The sequence below is a fragment of the Plutella xylostella genome, chromosome 9 (assembly GCF_932276165.1).
Source record: "Plutella xylostella chromosome 9, ilPluXylo3.1, whole genome shotgun sequence".
NCBI classification, from domain to species: Eukaryota; Metazoa; Arthropoda; class Insecta; order Lepidoptera; family Plutellidae; genus Plutella; species Plutella xylostella.
Window position 1 is genome coordinate 6,808,475 of NC_063989.1, and position 15,459 is coordinate 6,823,933.

At 38.2% G+C, this 15,459-nt stretch overlaps 1 protein-coding gene and 1 long non-coding RNA gene across 2 annotated transcripts in view; one reads left to right on the forward strand and one right to left on the reverse strand.

Moving 5' to 3' along the window:
• Positions 1-505: 505 nt before the first annotated feature.
• On the reverse strand, positions 506-993 carry LOC125489016. Its single transcript, XR_007266668.1, has 2 exons — positions 927-993; positions 506-710 (listed from the first exon to the last, which is right to left on the reverse strand). It is a non-coding gene; the product is annotated as an uncharacterized LOC125489016 (long non-coding RNA).
• A 4,946-nt stretch (positions 994-5,939) lies between these two features.
• The window catches only part of LOC105394567, a 31,929-nt gene continuing 22,409 nt past the window's right edge, over positions 5,940-15,459 (forward strand). The window contains exons 1-2 of the mRNA XM_038107206.2: positions 5,940-6,216; positions 10,702-10,730. The gene's annotated coding sequence lies outside the window, so the exon portion shown is untranslated. The remainder of the gene's footprint in view (positions 6,217-10,701; positions 10,731-15,459) is intronic.

Genomic DNA, 15,459 nt, shown 5'->3' on the forward strand with positions numbered 1-15,459 from the left:
AATTATAAGTTTACCAAATAATTGCAATTTTGAAAATGACGTCCTTATTTTTTTTTTAAATAAAATGAAGAAACGCAATGAGACAAAATTTTCGAATGTTCATGCGACGGCCTTGATCCTGACATTTGCTTGTGCAGTTGCGCGATGCGCGGGCGCCGCTCGAATGAGGCCGAGTGGCGACCTCGGCGCGTGACCGCATCTTGCGCAACTAACTGTAGATACCGCCCCCCGCGCCCCGCCGCCGCCCGCACGCCCCGCCGAGCGGCGAACGGGGACACCGCACCATCTACCACTGCCGACCAGCCTTTTGAATCAACGAATTCGTAAGTAGGTATTTTAGCGTGGCAACCAAAATTATGCATCTTTACTGTTCCTCGCTCCAAAACTAGGTACCGTCCCACTTCTGATTCTGATGTTCACTGTGAAAGACGTTGTAAGTACTTACTTACATATTCTTAGCTACTAGGTAGTTCTGTCTGACTGTAACCCAATTAGATATAATAAGGTAATTTGACTGGTTTATTAACAATCAGGTCATCTACAGTACTAAATTGGCTCGTTTGATACAGTGGCACAAATATCACAGATCGATCGCGTTCGTAGAATCAACAAACACATCTGGTAGCGCGGTGCTACGGCTACAACTAGGCCACTCGTGTCAGGTGACTCGCGCGATCTCCGCTCCGACTGGACATTCTTGTAGCTGGAATCTGGATGCCAAATTATAACATTTTATAATCTTGTTTGGCTTTCATGAATTCAGTTTTTTTTTTCATTGGAGACCGAGCCTTCTGTACATAGAAAAACGCGGACTCGGGATGCTACTGTACTCGTAGCAACGATAAATATGTAGTTACATAGATGAAAGAGTAGGATTCTTACGCCATCGTCTAAAAATCATAGTTTAGTAGGTGGCAAATACACACCAGTTTACCTCTTTTCCTGTCACGGATTTCCAGAAAAGATGCCGTAATTATGTTGTATGGTCAAGTATGGTGGTCCTGAAAAGAGAAAGAAATCGTTCAGAATAAGAATGCTTGAAGATGTGTAATATCATAAAATATTGTGATAAACCTTCCCAAATAAAGCTCACATTTACTTATGCTCTTGTAGTAGGTATATATTTTTCTCCTAACTAGTCTAAAGTTCTGCTTGATGAGTAAGATGTGTAATATCATAAAATATTGTGATAAACCTTCCCAAATAAAGCTCACATTTACTTATGCTCTTGTAGTAGGTATATATTTTTCTCCTAACTAGTCTAAAGTTCTGCTTTCCAACCACATTGACTGCTTGACCACCGTTAAAGTAAGTATGTACATACATAGAACACTGTTTTAGACACTTTGAAGTAGGTATAGCGTGCCTGTGCTAAATAACCGAGTCTGGGATAGGGTCTGTAAACAGGATAGCGCCATTTATGAACCTCTCCAAACAGATCTGCTCAATCCTGACCACGGTCAACTGATAAGATAAAAGTTTATTTACTTTTACCAATAATATGTTCGTTTGCCTTTGTCATTTGAGATAACTTGTTATCTGCGCATTATTCAATTCATACGTGGAACAAAACCAGAGACTTACATATTTCATCAATTTTTATCAAAAGCTTCTTTGTATATTTATGCGCATGAAAACTTGCAATCGATATCAAACTAACTTTGGTCTTGTCGGTGTGGATAACGTCTGCCCGTTTTTGTCTTCTTGAACTTTTTTTCATTTTTTGAGACAGTCAAGAATTTTCATCCTACATTGTACCTAAATAGGTTTAAATAATAGTAATATGTGGGGATATATTGTTTATCAAAGCCTCACCATTGTTTCATGTCTTGCTACGAGTATACGCTACCTCGTGATACTAGTGAGGTCTCGCCATGCTAGTGACTTTCTCGATATTACCTTACGTACGAGTACGAGTTACAACCAGGAAATGATAGTAGTACCTTGTAGGAAATGCAACGAACAGGTCTATTGGCTTAGGGCCTACATTATGTATGTATAGGTAGGTACATATAAGCATTGGTTAAGAGTCTGTGACTACGAAAGAGGCAAAAAAGGGGATTTAGTACATGTCACGCCCGACACGGTCGCCGAAAATGGAAGTCCATTAGTGGCACAGACTGGGTAATCCCCTACGAACCAACCAGACACCATGGCAAGTTTATAATATATTCACAATGCAACCGTTTATATGAAACTCACATAAAGTCTATCATATAGGAAAAAAATATATATTATAACTTGTGTGTGGCCTTGTGATTTTTTTTTTGACACCTAATATTTCAGTCTCTAGATTTAAAACCTCCTGAAAACTTCACTGGCATGTTTTACGTTGTTAGCTCCTTCTATAAGCTTCGTCTATAACATAGCATAGCTAAAGGTTATAGCGTTATATCTACGAGCTTAGGTACTATAACTTGTCAATCTACTTACATGCGATGCGGGTGAGTCCGCTGACAACCGGTTAGGTAGAACGGCTTCTCACCGCCTCGGTGCAGCACGCAACGAATCCGTAATAACCTTATTGAAACTTCCGAAGCCTGATTCGCTATAGCGGTTAATGGCTGGATTTGTTGCGAAATCTCAGATAGCTTTGGAGCATACTCTACAGATGGAGTGGTAATAAAAGACTATCCTGTGAGGAGCCACGTGGCGTGCCGGCAACGGACGCCTTGGTGGACTCAAACAGATAATCATTATGCAAAGAATAGATCCTAAGAGGAAGCATGCACAACCTTGACTCAGGAAGTGAACCCGCATTCTCAACAACTACTATACAAATTTGCAACTACTGGATAAAATGTATATAATAAAAAGGATGCCCATGAACTCATCTAGTTAGCATATAGGATAGAGAAGAAAAGAACTGTGAGAGTGTGTGTGAGGAAAAATCTTTCAGAATTGATTAAATAGAATACTTATGAGGACACAAGGAACCTATGCAGGAAGATAGCTCGTGAGTGACAAATTACAATCATACCTGAAGTTTTCCTTTAGTTATACAGGACCTTAAAAACCTAAAGCCTTTAAGTATTCAGACCGGATCATGACTTCTTTGGAAGTTAAGGACGTGGAAGCAAAATTTTACGTTTGGTATCTAGCACAAACTGTTGCTTCAAAATGGGAGAAACAAAACGCAACAAAAAAAGTTGCTGTTTACGTAGTTTTTAAGTGAAAAGGTAAGTACATAAAAAAGCTACTTTATAAAACAAAAGCCACTACACGGAAGTTTAATCATAAGTAAGTAGGTAATTAGGTAAGTACCATCATTCCAAGGTAACAGTAGTCAGCAGTCTGAATTTCCTCCTATTTAGTCGTCTAGCTAGGTAACAGTGTTAGAATAGTCTTAGAATAACTTCGTCTTAATTAGGCGTGTCAGGGTCATGGCTTACAAAGGGTTTATTATTTCTTTAATAATGCATTCTTTTTCATATAAGATGGGCTCTAATGGACGGTATTGTTTAGCTGACATAGTTGACTACAATGAGAAACTTGAGAAATATCTGATGAGAGTTGTTAGGTATATAGGTATTATACATAAGTATACTATGTAGGTACATACACAAATTGTTGCAAAAATGGTAAAAGGGGGTGACTACTTATTCTGAACATGTTTAAATAGAATCTTTGTTAGCCACGACGTGACCTACATTTTTTGTTTCCAAAAGTCATCGAAATCGATGAAATAATTTCTTTCCTTCATCAAAATCTGTTAATTTATCAGAGATTTATCATGATTTCTGGAGGGTTACTCTGGATAGGCTTGACATAATAATAATAATTAATAATTTAAGTATCATTTAGTTATATTTTGCAGCGGGTCCGGTGGTGACCACGAGCAGCCTGGCTGAGCCAACTTTCACTCGGAAGTGCGGCTACAGCCGAGCCGTCGCGGCTAGAACGTGCCGCTTCGCACGTCTTCGACTTTGTAACTCACTGACGCCAATGTAACGAAATCAGACAATATTTCATCATATTTTGTTTATCATGTCTTATTTGAAAACTGCTCGTAGCATGCGTAGTGAATGTTAGCAGTCATTGCAGTCACCGAGTTGCAAAAATTATCGTAATATGTTATCATAAGTGAGCCGTTCACATTATTTCATCTGGTACCCAGATGAAAATTATTAACCTACGTTACTTTTTTTTCTGATATAGTTATGAAAATACTGGAAAATAATCAAAACACTCACTATACTTATATCATCTACGAAAGTAAAAGCAAATTTAGCGATCAATAAGAGAGTCTGCAACAAAATGGCTGAAAAGTGTTGTTATGAAAGGCTACACGTGTGACGCTGATCGGCCGGCAACAGTCTGTCGCGGAGGCTACAATTGATTCCTCTTGACCCAATTCCAGCCCGGGTCAAAGCCATGTCAGAGCCCCAAAGAATAACAATGTCTGCGTTTTTCACTGGAAAATTGTGTTTATTACTAGATTTTAAAACAAGATAATTAATTAAGGGCTTTGAAAATTGGCAAATTTAATTTTATTTCGTGCAATCAATGTTGTTGTATTTCTTATTACACGGGGATGTCTCGGGGGAACTGATAGATATTAGAAAAAAGACTTGATAGCTTGATAGCGACAGTTTATTTTATAAACATGAATCTTATTTAGGTGCTTAGTTGAGTTTTTAATACAACAAAAATGAAACAAGCTACAAACTACACTTATCAAACAATTACAGGAGGTAAATATGAGGCACATTCAGCAGCGCTAAGTTATACAAAAAGTTAAGGCTACCAAAATAATGGCCCAGCTTAAAAGTTATATGAAGTAGTGTTGCTCTCCCGCCGGAGAACGTTTAACCCAATTCCGAGCATATCAGCTTTCACAACAAGACAATGTCATCATGAATGCATTGCATCATATTCACACAATTGTACAGTTTTACCTACATTCGACTATTCTCTTTTTCTATTATTTTTATTTGGAGAGCAGATGATTCACAGTTGATAATACTGTAATTTAATTATCCGCCAAATTTAATAACGATGCAATTTCCTCAATTCCTAACATCTTGACACGCTTTTCATGGCATTGCAAAAGAATTATAGCCACAACATTGTAAGCATTTTCTATTCAAGACGTGAGCTCTTCAACTTATGAATAATAAAACGAGCAACTTTGTATCAATATTAAACCAGTCTCTACATATAAATACAGAAAGATAACTGCAGTTTGAGTACAAAGGGTTATAGCTATCCAGATCACTTGTGTTCACAAGAGAGGAGGCTAAAATAAAAACAGGTGTCTCCCACGGAGCGACGGCGGCGGCGGAGCGGAGGCGTGCGTGCACAATGGCAGCGGAAAGTTGTGCGAACGAGCCACGAGCCGAGGAAAGTCACACTAATGTCAGATCACATCGGGAAGGGAAACCTCTACCGTCAACGCAGCACAAAAACGTGTCTTAACAACAATTTGCTGAGAAACTTCTGTTTTTCTGCAGCAAATTCTAAACGGAATCTCTTTTTGTGAACCTATTGTAAAGAAAAATCAAAGAAAGAAAAAGGTAGGTGCGGCTGAATTCTTATTGGATCGAATAGAATTATCGTAATTGATACTTGAATTGAGAATGATAAGCCTTTAGACAACATAAAAAATATAAGTACCTCTACATAAGGTGCTCCAATATCTCAAAAAGCTTTCAGATTTCTGTTCTGACTTTTTGAGCATGTATTGAAATGACGGATATTGACAGTGGTGTTGGTGGCGCAGGTGGTAGTGTATGTTGTGTGTGGCTACGGAGAAGTTGTTGGTGTTGTGTGTGATCTTTCTGTTCGCTCGGCTAATGTCGGAGTCGGTAGTGCATCCCTCTCACTCGGATTCCGTCAAAGCATATGATTGCGTGGTGTGGAAGCGAGATCGAGAGCTATAATATGTCCGATCAGACAAGGAGAGCAAGCGCCGACCTCCCCCCTGCCCAGACGGTCCCCGGCCAGTCGCCAGTCGTCGCCGAGTAGTTCCTTGGAGCGTCCGCGTCGTCGATTATCCGCGCCATTTTTGTTCGTCTTCTAATTCGTCTGCGTTCTACAAGTGCTTTGAAAACTCTTGGACACAGTTGAAGCTTGGATTTGCTCATGTGCAGCGTTTTGAGTGCTTTCTAAATAGTTTTTGGTGAACTGGTGTGAGTGTAGTTAAGCAGGTCGCAGGTCTTCGTGCCTCAAGTGGCGTTCGCGTACATACAGCGTCATCTCACCGACTCTCTCGAGGTACGACTCCTACGTCGATGTATTTGCCATCTTACTTTTGCAGCGCTTCGACTGGTTTCTTGAAGCAGGCTCAAGCACAAGTAAAAACGAGTGAGGCAACGTGAAATTTCTTTTCTTGGTCGTGCACGAGTGCGTCGGGCGGTGTGGTTCGGAACCAAAGCGCATGTACCGTTAGCTCGCGGTCGCGGTCCGTGTACCATCATGCCCTAACGTCATTGCTCCTCATACGCTCCTGAATCCTCTAATTAGCTCAAATGATACCCAGTATATGAATATAAGACAGTACTCATCGGATTTCAATCGTGAATCGAAATATGTTAAACCCCTTATAGCAACAAAGAAGATGTGGTAGAATGTGAGACCATTAATTTCCGGAAACGAATTCTTTAGTCCATTCATTTTTTTCTGCAACTGAGTCACAAAGTATTTAGAAAATAATAATAATTATAAGTAGTATGATCTAGATAAGATATATGTTCTAATCGTAGTTGATCAGAAACATACACCTATTAAAGTAACCCCGAGCAATAATCGCTTCTAATTATATTACAAACCGGTATTTAATAAAGAAGAATCGTTTCCCAATTAACAATACCTTATTCAAAAGAGCATCTATTAGCACATAGTGAGCATACCTACTTTAAAACTTCTGTCTGGGCGTGGTTAGACTTTAAGTAAGTAGCTACGTAGCCAAGGCCTACGGGACTGGTTTTTTAATCGTGCTCGTTTAGACTGCTCACTCGAGAAATTGCGCCATCAGACAGCCAACACCGGGGCTCCGTCCATCGAACAGCTTCAAACTTCTACTACGATGTAGCACACTACCGCACATAGTTAATGTCCCCACTGAACAGAGTGGAGGACGTGACGAATATGATAATGGTATGGGTCCTGTTTGTGGAATATTGTTTACATTCGTACGCCTCTCAGATAAGAAATTCTACAATATTCCGTAGGTTTGTCGACAGTGTGTAAAACCCGTCATCGAAACGTGGCACCTGTAAACGCAACGTCAAGAGTCGATTTTCGAAAAATCGATCTCTTACGATAACTTGTGTCGTATGCTTGATGTTAGCGTTGTAGTTTTTCAACACTGTCGACGTTTTATTTTTAGCATGCGGGTGCGAGGTGGGGCGTGCGGGCGTAGCATTGCGCGCCGCGAAGTAGGTCGCGATATTTGCGATCCGCTGTACCGACGTGCGCGCGCGACGTATCAGCGTCAATGACATCGCTCATACAAAAGAACAATATTTTGGCAAAGATATGGCCCGGCCCGGAACTCATACCTAACTAAACTTAAGTTATAATTAAATACAAATGTCCTTGTTGCGGAAAACACAGTATCGCCATATGTCTTGCTAATATTACTATCTTTTTCAAAGACTCGAGGTTAAGCGCTACCTAATTTTTAATCACTTCTTGGGTTCTTGGTAGCTATATCATGTTCTTGAGTCCGCTAGGTAGGTGCTTAGGCTAAACAATACCTCTAAAACATTAAAACCATAGTAACTCTACATATTCCAATCCAAACTCACTGCATCAAAATTTTATTTTCTCTAGCCGGGAGAGTAACGAATTCATTTTAATGTTTGTTTTGTCTAAAAGATGTTGTGTCTACAAGAAGAGGAACTCGAATCTGTAACTGAATCGATACCTGAAAACTGCATTTAACTTAGCGCGGTGAATCTGTTATCAAGATTCGGAATGTGTCAGTTCTTGATCGATACTCTATCAATATTTAAACCCACGCTGCTGATGCCAGTATACTGTAGGTGTGTCTATGTGGCAGATAACTCATGCTTCGTTAAAGTTTAAGTTCTATTTGATACTTCATCATTAATTAAATTGTAAAAAATATGATTGCTGTTTACTTCAGTTTTCCTGTTTCCTTTCTCGCTATCACAAAGGACATAGGTTTGTTAATAGTTAAATACATACATTTATCAATTTTCTTGGTAAATGTATGTGAATTGTGAAACGATACTTCAATTTACGCCGAAATTTAACGAATTGTATTTACTAATTAATTACTTTTTTAAATGATGTTTCTAGAATCATACATAAGATAATCTATAATGAACATTCGTTATGTAGCTATGTTTAATTATCACGATTTAACATTCACGAAACAACAAACGGGAAATACTATTATAAGTTTGTGCCTGCCTACCATATCTATCACAACAGACACTATTAAGTTCATCTATGACATCCTCTGTTCATCTAATCTGACTGGCCAATCTTTTCATCACGGTGACAAGCCCTAGTCTAGCTCTGGTATTTGTCACCGATACGATAAGAAGATTTTTTGCATTATTGAAATGTCGTGTAATAGTAATGGAAACACACAAGAACTAAATGTGTGGCACGGTGCGTTCGCAGAGTGATGTCGTCAGCTGATAGCAAGGGTCAATGGACGCGACTTTGTCTCCACCTAGAGCTATTCTATCACTAATACACAACTGATATACATATTTGGCCTTTATCTGCTGTGACGTGGAAGAGGTCGCATGGTTATCGGTCGACGTTTTTAAAACGTTTATTATCGTTGGTAATTTAATTCATACGATTGCACAGAGAGATGCGTTCAGGAATCCTTTTGGAGGTGTTAAAACGTCTGACGCTATATGGAGGGAGAATTGAGGAGAAAGACATATCCAACTAAAACGGGGAGAAAGAATAGTAAATTGAGCAAGAAATTGTCGTATGCAATCAAGTAAGTTATCAGACCAAACTTGAAGAAGGTATGCTGTCTCACTAGGACCGTGGAACTTGATCTTGGGACTAGTAAACAAAAGAGGATAGGTAGAAAAGATTTACCTGGGTGCATTGTAGTTGGTACAAAGTTTATTTCAAAATTAATAACATAGCAAACAAATTATTCAGTACAGCTAAAATCATATTAAACTCTATAGTTTCATAAGGAAGTGAAATGAATGAGTTAGAAACTCACGTAACCGTATTAATGTTGCAATAAATTCCGCACCTGAGTATACTTCCGCCTTCGTTGTTAGGCATGCGTAGCTCATCGCGAAAAGTTGCGGAAGACTTTAAGAAACATAGTTTGTCATCACTCAGCATCAGTTTAATACATCCAACATAAAATGAGTTCAAATAGCGATGTTCATTGAAAACAATGAACTCGATTTCAAATGAATGCCCGTTTAATTTGATAAACGCCAAAAAAGTTTCATTCTCGTGATGATACGCATAGCGCGATTCGTGCGCATAATCTGCTTGGCATCACAAGTATCAGCTCTCTAGCTTACGAAAATCGAAGTTTTCTAGTGCTGCTACGCCAACCATGACTCTATCTATTTGTATTGAACCTAGCGATTGCATGGAAGCTCTCGTTCGTTCGTTCTTTATCGAGCTAGAGTAACCTTCCAGTGGCAAGTAGGTAGGTATGCCGTTGTAGCAGAGCATGCGAGCAACATAGTCGGCCGGCCACTTTCACCACGGCCATCTTGCGACGTGGCTGCGGCGGCCACACCGCGCGTCGCAGCATTCGCCGAACAATCGGCACGCCTTCTGTCACGCCTCGCTTCGTGACGTCATTGACAGCATAGTAACATGGTCATGTGATGCTCAAGATATTATATTGTAGCTGATAGAGCAGCAAGATGATTTAAAATTTTCAATTATCGTAAAATGAAAATGAATTGCTACTTTGACTTCAACTTTCTTAACAAACATTTTGTCTTCGTTCGTTTATTGTCGATCAATCTGAAAGTACATGTATAAACATTTGTAGTGTAAGCGAAGCAAGTGGCTTTAACTCAGACCGACCATTAATTGAAGTTCATGCAATTCCAATTCTAACATTGGCTTTTGTAGCAAAATTGTTTCAAAACCTTCATTGAAGGTGAAACCTTCATTGTTAAAATGCTACAGCAAGGTTTAAAGATTAAGCTGTGAGAATCTGTACCTACCTAGTTTGTTTTGATTATTTTTCGCCGTAAAGATGTAGAATACGGACAGTTTAAATACCTATTTGGAAACCGAGTTGGCGAGGGGCCAACACTGCGATCATTTATACGGTCGTTTGTCCCTCGCTGTTAACAGGTTAACTCTCGATCAATACAGGAACGGCGACTTGTACTTATTTTTAAATTTCGCGATAACGCTTTGCTTGAGAAAAGTTTAGATAAATATCATAATATGTGGATATTAATTCGTGAAATTCGATAACACTCTCTAATTATATTTTAAAATCACACTTGCAATCAATGAAAATGTTCCAATTGCAAAATATTTTTAAAACATTTAGGCAATTTTGAATTTGATCAAAATACTTATTTACGTTTTTTGTTGATAATATTTTGATGCGATGTTAAATGTACATCAATATTGCAGATGCTAGTATTTTCCGTTTAGGAGTAATTTGGTGCTTTTGTCACTGGAACTTATTAATTGCTCTTGAGTGTATTTGGATTCGATGTGATTAATGACATGAATATTAAATTCAACTTTGTTTTGTTACAGGGTTCATTGTCCATGGTTTAAACGCTAATGTAAGTACAAAATGTTCTATGTTGCTTAAAATAAGTTTTAAATAACGCATCATTACTATTCATTACATCTATTGATTTTGAACTTGTTGTATCAGATGTCTTTGTCTTTCTTTTATTATCGCCAAGGTTTAAATCTGTTATTGATTGTGATTGGTATAGTATAGCCTGTTAAAATTTACGGACCAAGAAAATAATAGTAAATGTGTCATACCACACGCAAGGTTTTAATATTATCAATTTCACCATGTAATTAAATTACACGTTAACTGCAAATACCGCAAAATTATCTCCAAGATCCATAATCTTACAAGATAACAAATTGAAAGTTTACGAGTCATTACGGCTGTCGATCTTTCTTTGTGGCACTTTACACATGAAAGGGTCCAAATGAAAGAGATCCCCTATTCTAGTCAGTCACCCTTAAAATAATGAACTTGACCCAAACAGGGCCGAGACTACACGACCGCGTCCCGCGTCCCGACGTCGCAATGTGTCGAACACTTGTCCGCTCTGCTTAGCGCGCCCGGCCTCCGACCTTCGGAAAACTTTTTCTTCTCATATTCGGCTTCGAACTTGTTTTGTTTGGAATCTCAGTTTTACTTTTGGTCACCATGCGCAAATTTTTATTTCTTGTACCTTTTACTTTCTCTTCATACTTTCACAAGTTAGCAATTTTTATACTTATTATGTATTTTTAATGCTGTCAAAGGTAATGTTATAAATGCGGTTTCTTATGTTTCGGAACAAAGGATCCTCGTCTATTGTCGAACCGCTGGAATGAAGTTAGCGGGCAAAACGGGCCGGGCTTCATCGAATTTGATTCTGGTTGCAGTGCGATATACAATGAAGTTAGGGCCCTCACAGGCGTCGCGACAGGCGCGGGGTGCGGAACGCGAAGCTCAGGTCAATGACGTCCCTCCGTCTGGGGCCCGCACCCCCCGCGCCCCGCCGCCGCCCCCGCCTGAACCAGTTCCCGTGCGATGTGGCTCACCTCCTCGCCTTCTCTAGTTTACACCGGGATACTGCACTTTCGTCTTTCGCGCTCGCCATACTTACCTGGTCCTGTTCCGCCGCACATTGCAATAAGAACACCGCTCGCCTACAGTGCCAACTTTCATAAAAAAATATATAATACCGGTAGGAGAAAGTGAGAAGTGAGCCGGCGATTTCAATTCAGAAATATGTTGCGTAACGTTTATCAGCCGATTTAACTCTTGAAAAGCCTGTATTTAAATTTAAATTACTTACATAAATATGCTTATCATTTTGTAATTTGGAAAAGAAAACCATTTAATGGAAGTGCAGTTGCTGAAAGAACAGTATTTAATAACAGTTTACTGAGGTCCGCGATCTGGTGACACAATCTCTGCTTTCGTCAAACGTGTTGAAACCACCACGTCGCCAAAAACTGTATTTTACGAAATCTTCATGCTTACTATTATTAGGTGTTTCTATGTCAGCACTGCTATTACAATGTCACAAAAAATCTAGATTGCTTCGCTGACAACGCCCAAGGTCAAACGGTAGATCATTGCCAAAATTGCTTGAAGTTAGGAACTGGTCACATTTTTGTTTAAAAATTCTACATCATAACGAGATTTCATTTGTTTTCTTCAAAGAGCAATAATGATTAGGAGAATTAAATGACTACGTTCCAATTCCATCCAACGCTGCTCCTGACGGTTGTGTCGAAAGCTTTCTAACTTTTCAATATGTTTACAATATTGTGGGTCGATTCCACGGAACAGTCCGGGGGGTGCGTGCCGGAGCCACGACTATGCCGGCAATTCTTATACGTACCGTGTTTTATTGACGCTTAGCTACACAATATTCTTAACTCGTATAACTTCTTATAACATAATTTTGTGTAACATGCATATCGTTTTTGTAAGTAATAGTAAATTTTATAGCATTATAAGAAATTATATCGTTACTAGATGGACTATCGTGATTCTACTTTGAACACATTATTTTAAAAAGAATATTTAGGAAGTATACTCGATAAATGTAAACTGTAGAATATGTATTTTAACTAACGTAAGAGAAGTGTTCATCGTTATAAAAGGGTTTCCCAGGAAAGATCCGGAATAAAAAAATAAGAACAAACGCTACTTTACTTACTAGGAGTATTAGGACTTCCACTTCGCTTACTATCATATAGAGTACAATGAGGATAAGTGATTCTCATGGCCATGTGGCTATCGAAGATGATTACACTGTACAGTTCGCAAAGCAGAGCAAACAAACAATCGATAGTAATGAGTATAATACAATCACGTGTAATGAGAAGTTCCACGTAGAAAGTGACGACATCAAAGACCCCAATTTAAAAACAAAAAATATAATTTGATCAAAATATTGTCGTTTTTAGTTTGTAATATCTGTTGTACTTCTGCAACATTGTTGCAGACGGCGTCATTAAGCTAGTCTTTTGCGTTTGAGTAATTTGCTGCTTTTCTCACTGGAACTTTTTCATTTCCCGCCAGTGATAAGTGATGATGATGAGAGCGTGTGTCACTCCCAGCAGAGCCTCAGCCGTCGCCGCGCGGATGCGAAGCGCGAGGGTCAACGGTTCTCCTTGCCGGGGTGTTCACCTCATCGACCTCACCACTCATTATGGCCTGTCACGCCGTATCGCTCTTTACGATCGTTTTCATAAACGTATTCGGTATTTACACGAGGGCAAACAAGCCCCTTGACAAAGTGAGTGGGCAATTCTTAAACATCAAACAAGTCGTTTGGTTTCATAATTTTGTCCCTTTGTTTTCTGAGCTGCAGAAATGTACTTACTCCTTACATTTGAAGGTTATGTCTATAAATATTATATGTGACTATATTTAGCGCATCGGTATATTTAAGAAAAATATATTAGGTATATGCATCTAAAAATATACCTGAGCTGTTGTAAGTAGAAGATTCTTTTGAAATCAAAAATTTCTGAATTCCCATTGGAAATCCAAAATCAATAACGGAATTTAAAAAAACCAAAGATAACAGAATCCAAGATTATTCACCTTACTCATATAAAAAAATATATGATTATGTTCCTGTAAATTAAAATCGACCTTTGTAGTTTGTTGCCATTATCTGACCCGGACAAATTAATTTCAGAAAACAAGATTTCCTTTACCAATAGCTTGCTGATCACCTTGGGATCACCAATCCGGCAAGGAAAAGGTCAAAACTTTGAGTAAAAACTGCCTGTAATGAATCTTATGGAAGGTTAACTTTCCCGTGCAATAAAAACAAAAGTTTAAATACTAAAGTGTAGTAAGTGTACATTGTACTAAGCACTAAGCATTAATATGAATATGTATAAATATCGATATTAATTCTAATTAGAATACATTAAATAATATGTACAGAACAACATGATAAATTTTGTATATTGTGCAATAAAAGTATAAATAAAATAAAATAAAAATAAATAAATGTATGTTGTTTGTGGTGCCAATTTTAGCTTTAAATTTAATTGATATTCACGTAGGGTAACGTAACGTACCTAGGGACAGTTTCGACTACCCCAACTTTGAATGAAGCTATCGCAGCGTACAACTAAGATATTAATGTGAAATTTTCTTTATTCGGTAGGATATATAATCTATTATCACTAGTATTTGTGCTAAAGCTTTAGTGTGGCCAGATTTTATTAAATTAAGATAAAAGTAAAAATGCTTGTTTTGACCCAAGGTACGTTACACGTTTGTACCTTGGGACACTGTTTCCTATAGCTTTGTACTATGGAAAATGCAAAGATATTTAAATTTTGGTTAAATATTGCTTTTTTGTACCTTGGGACACGATTAAATTTGTACCTTGGGACACTGTTTCCTATGGATTTGTACTATGGAAAATGCAAACATCTAAATAACGCCTTATATCTCTGTTCTTATTGATTTACTGCATCTCTCTTCTGTCTAGTTTCACTCTGGCACTAATAAGAACAGAGATATAAGGCTTTATTTAGATGTTTGCATTTTCCATAGTACAAATCCATAGGAAACAGTGTCCCCAGGTACAAATTTAATCGTGTCCCAAGGTACAAAAAAGCAATATTTAACCAAAATTTAAATATCTTTATTTTTAATTAATAGGAATCTTTCAGATAATTGCCATGTCATAAATTAAATAACTGAAAAGTTATACGTGACATCCATGTCTTTATTTTGAGCATGCCTCAATGAGATAAAGCAACACAAAAAACTATACAAAAGCTACTTTTGACTCCAAAAAACTTCATATTGTCTTCACCACACACTCGATGCTGGTATGATCACGAGACTCACTAGTTTTGCCAAGCGAGTAAAATACTATGCCTAGGGTAGAATTTTAATGTGTTTATTTAGCCGGTTTTTAAAATACAATCAATGTCCCGAGGTACAAGCGTCCCAAGGTACGTTACGTTACCCTAATTGTACCAAATTATATCAGGTATCATAAGGTCATTAAATTGAAACATACTGATTATTGCATGATCATTACTAATGATTGATTAATGGATAAGTTTGATGATAGAATAATAAACACATTATGTGATGAGGAAATAATCGGTCAAATGAATACAATAAGTACAAATACATACAGCAAGTATTGAATCAAAGACACGATCGTGATTATTTTCGCAACAGCGCGCCTGTAACCTTGCGGTGACGTCGGCAGATATCTGAAGGTCGTTGACTTGTCGTGTTATTGCTACGCGGCAAACGTACTTATTATTAACACTGACTGA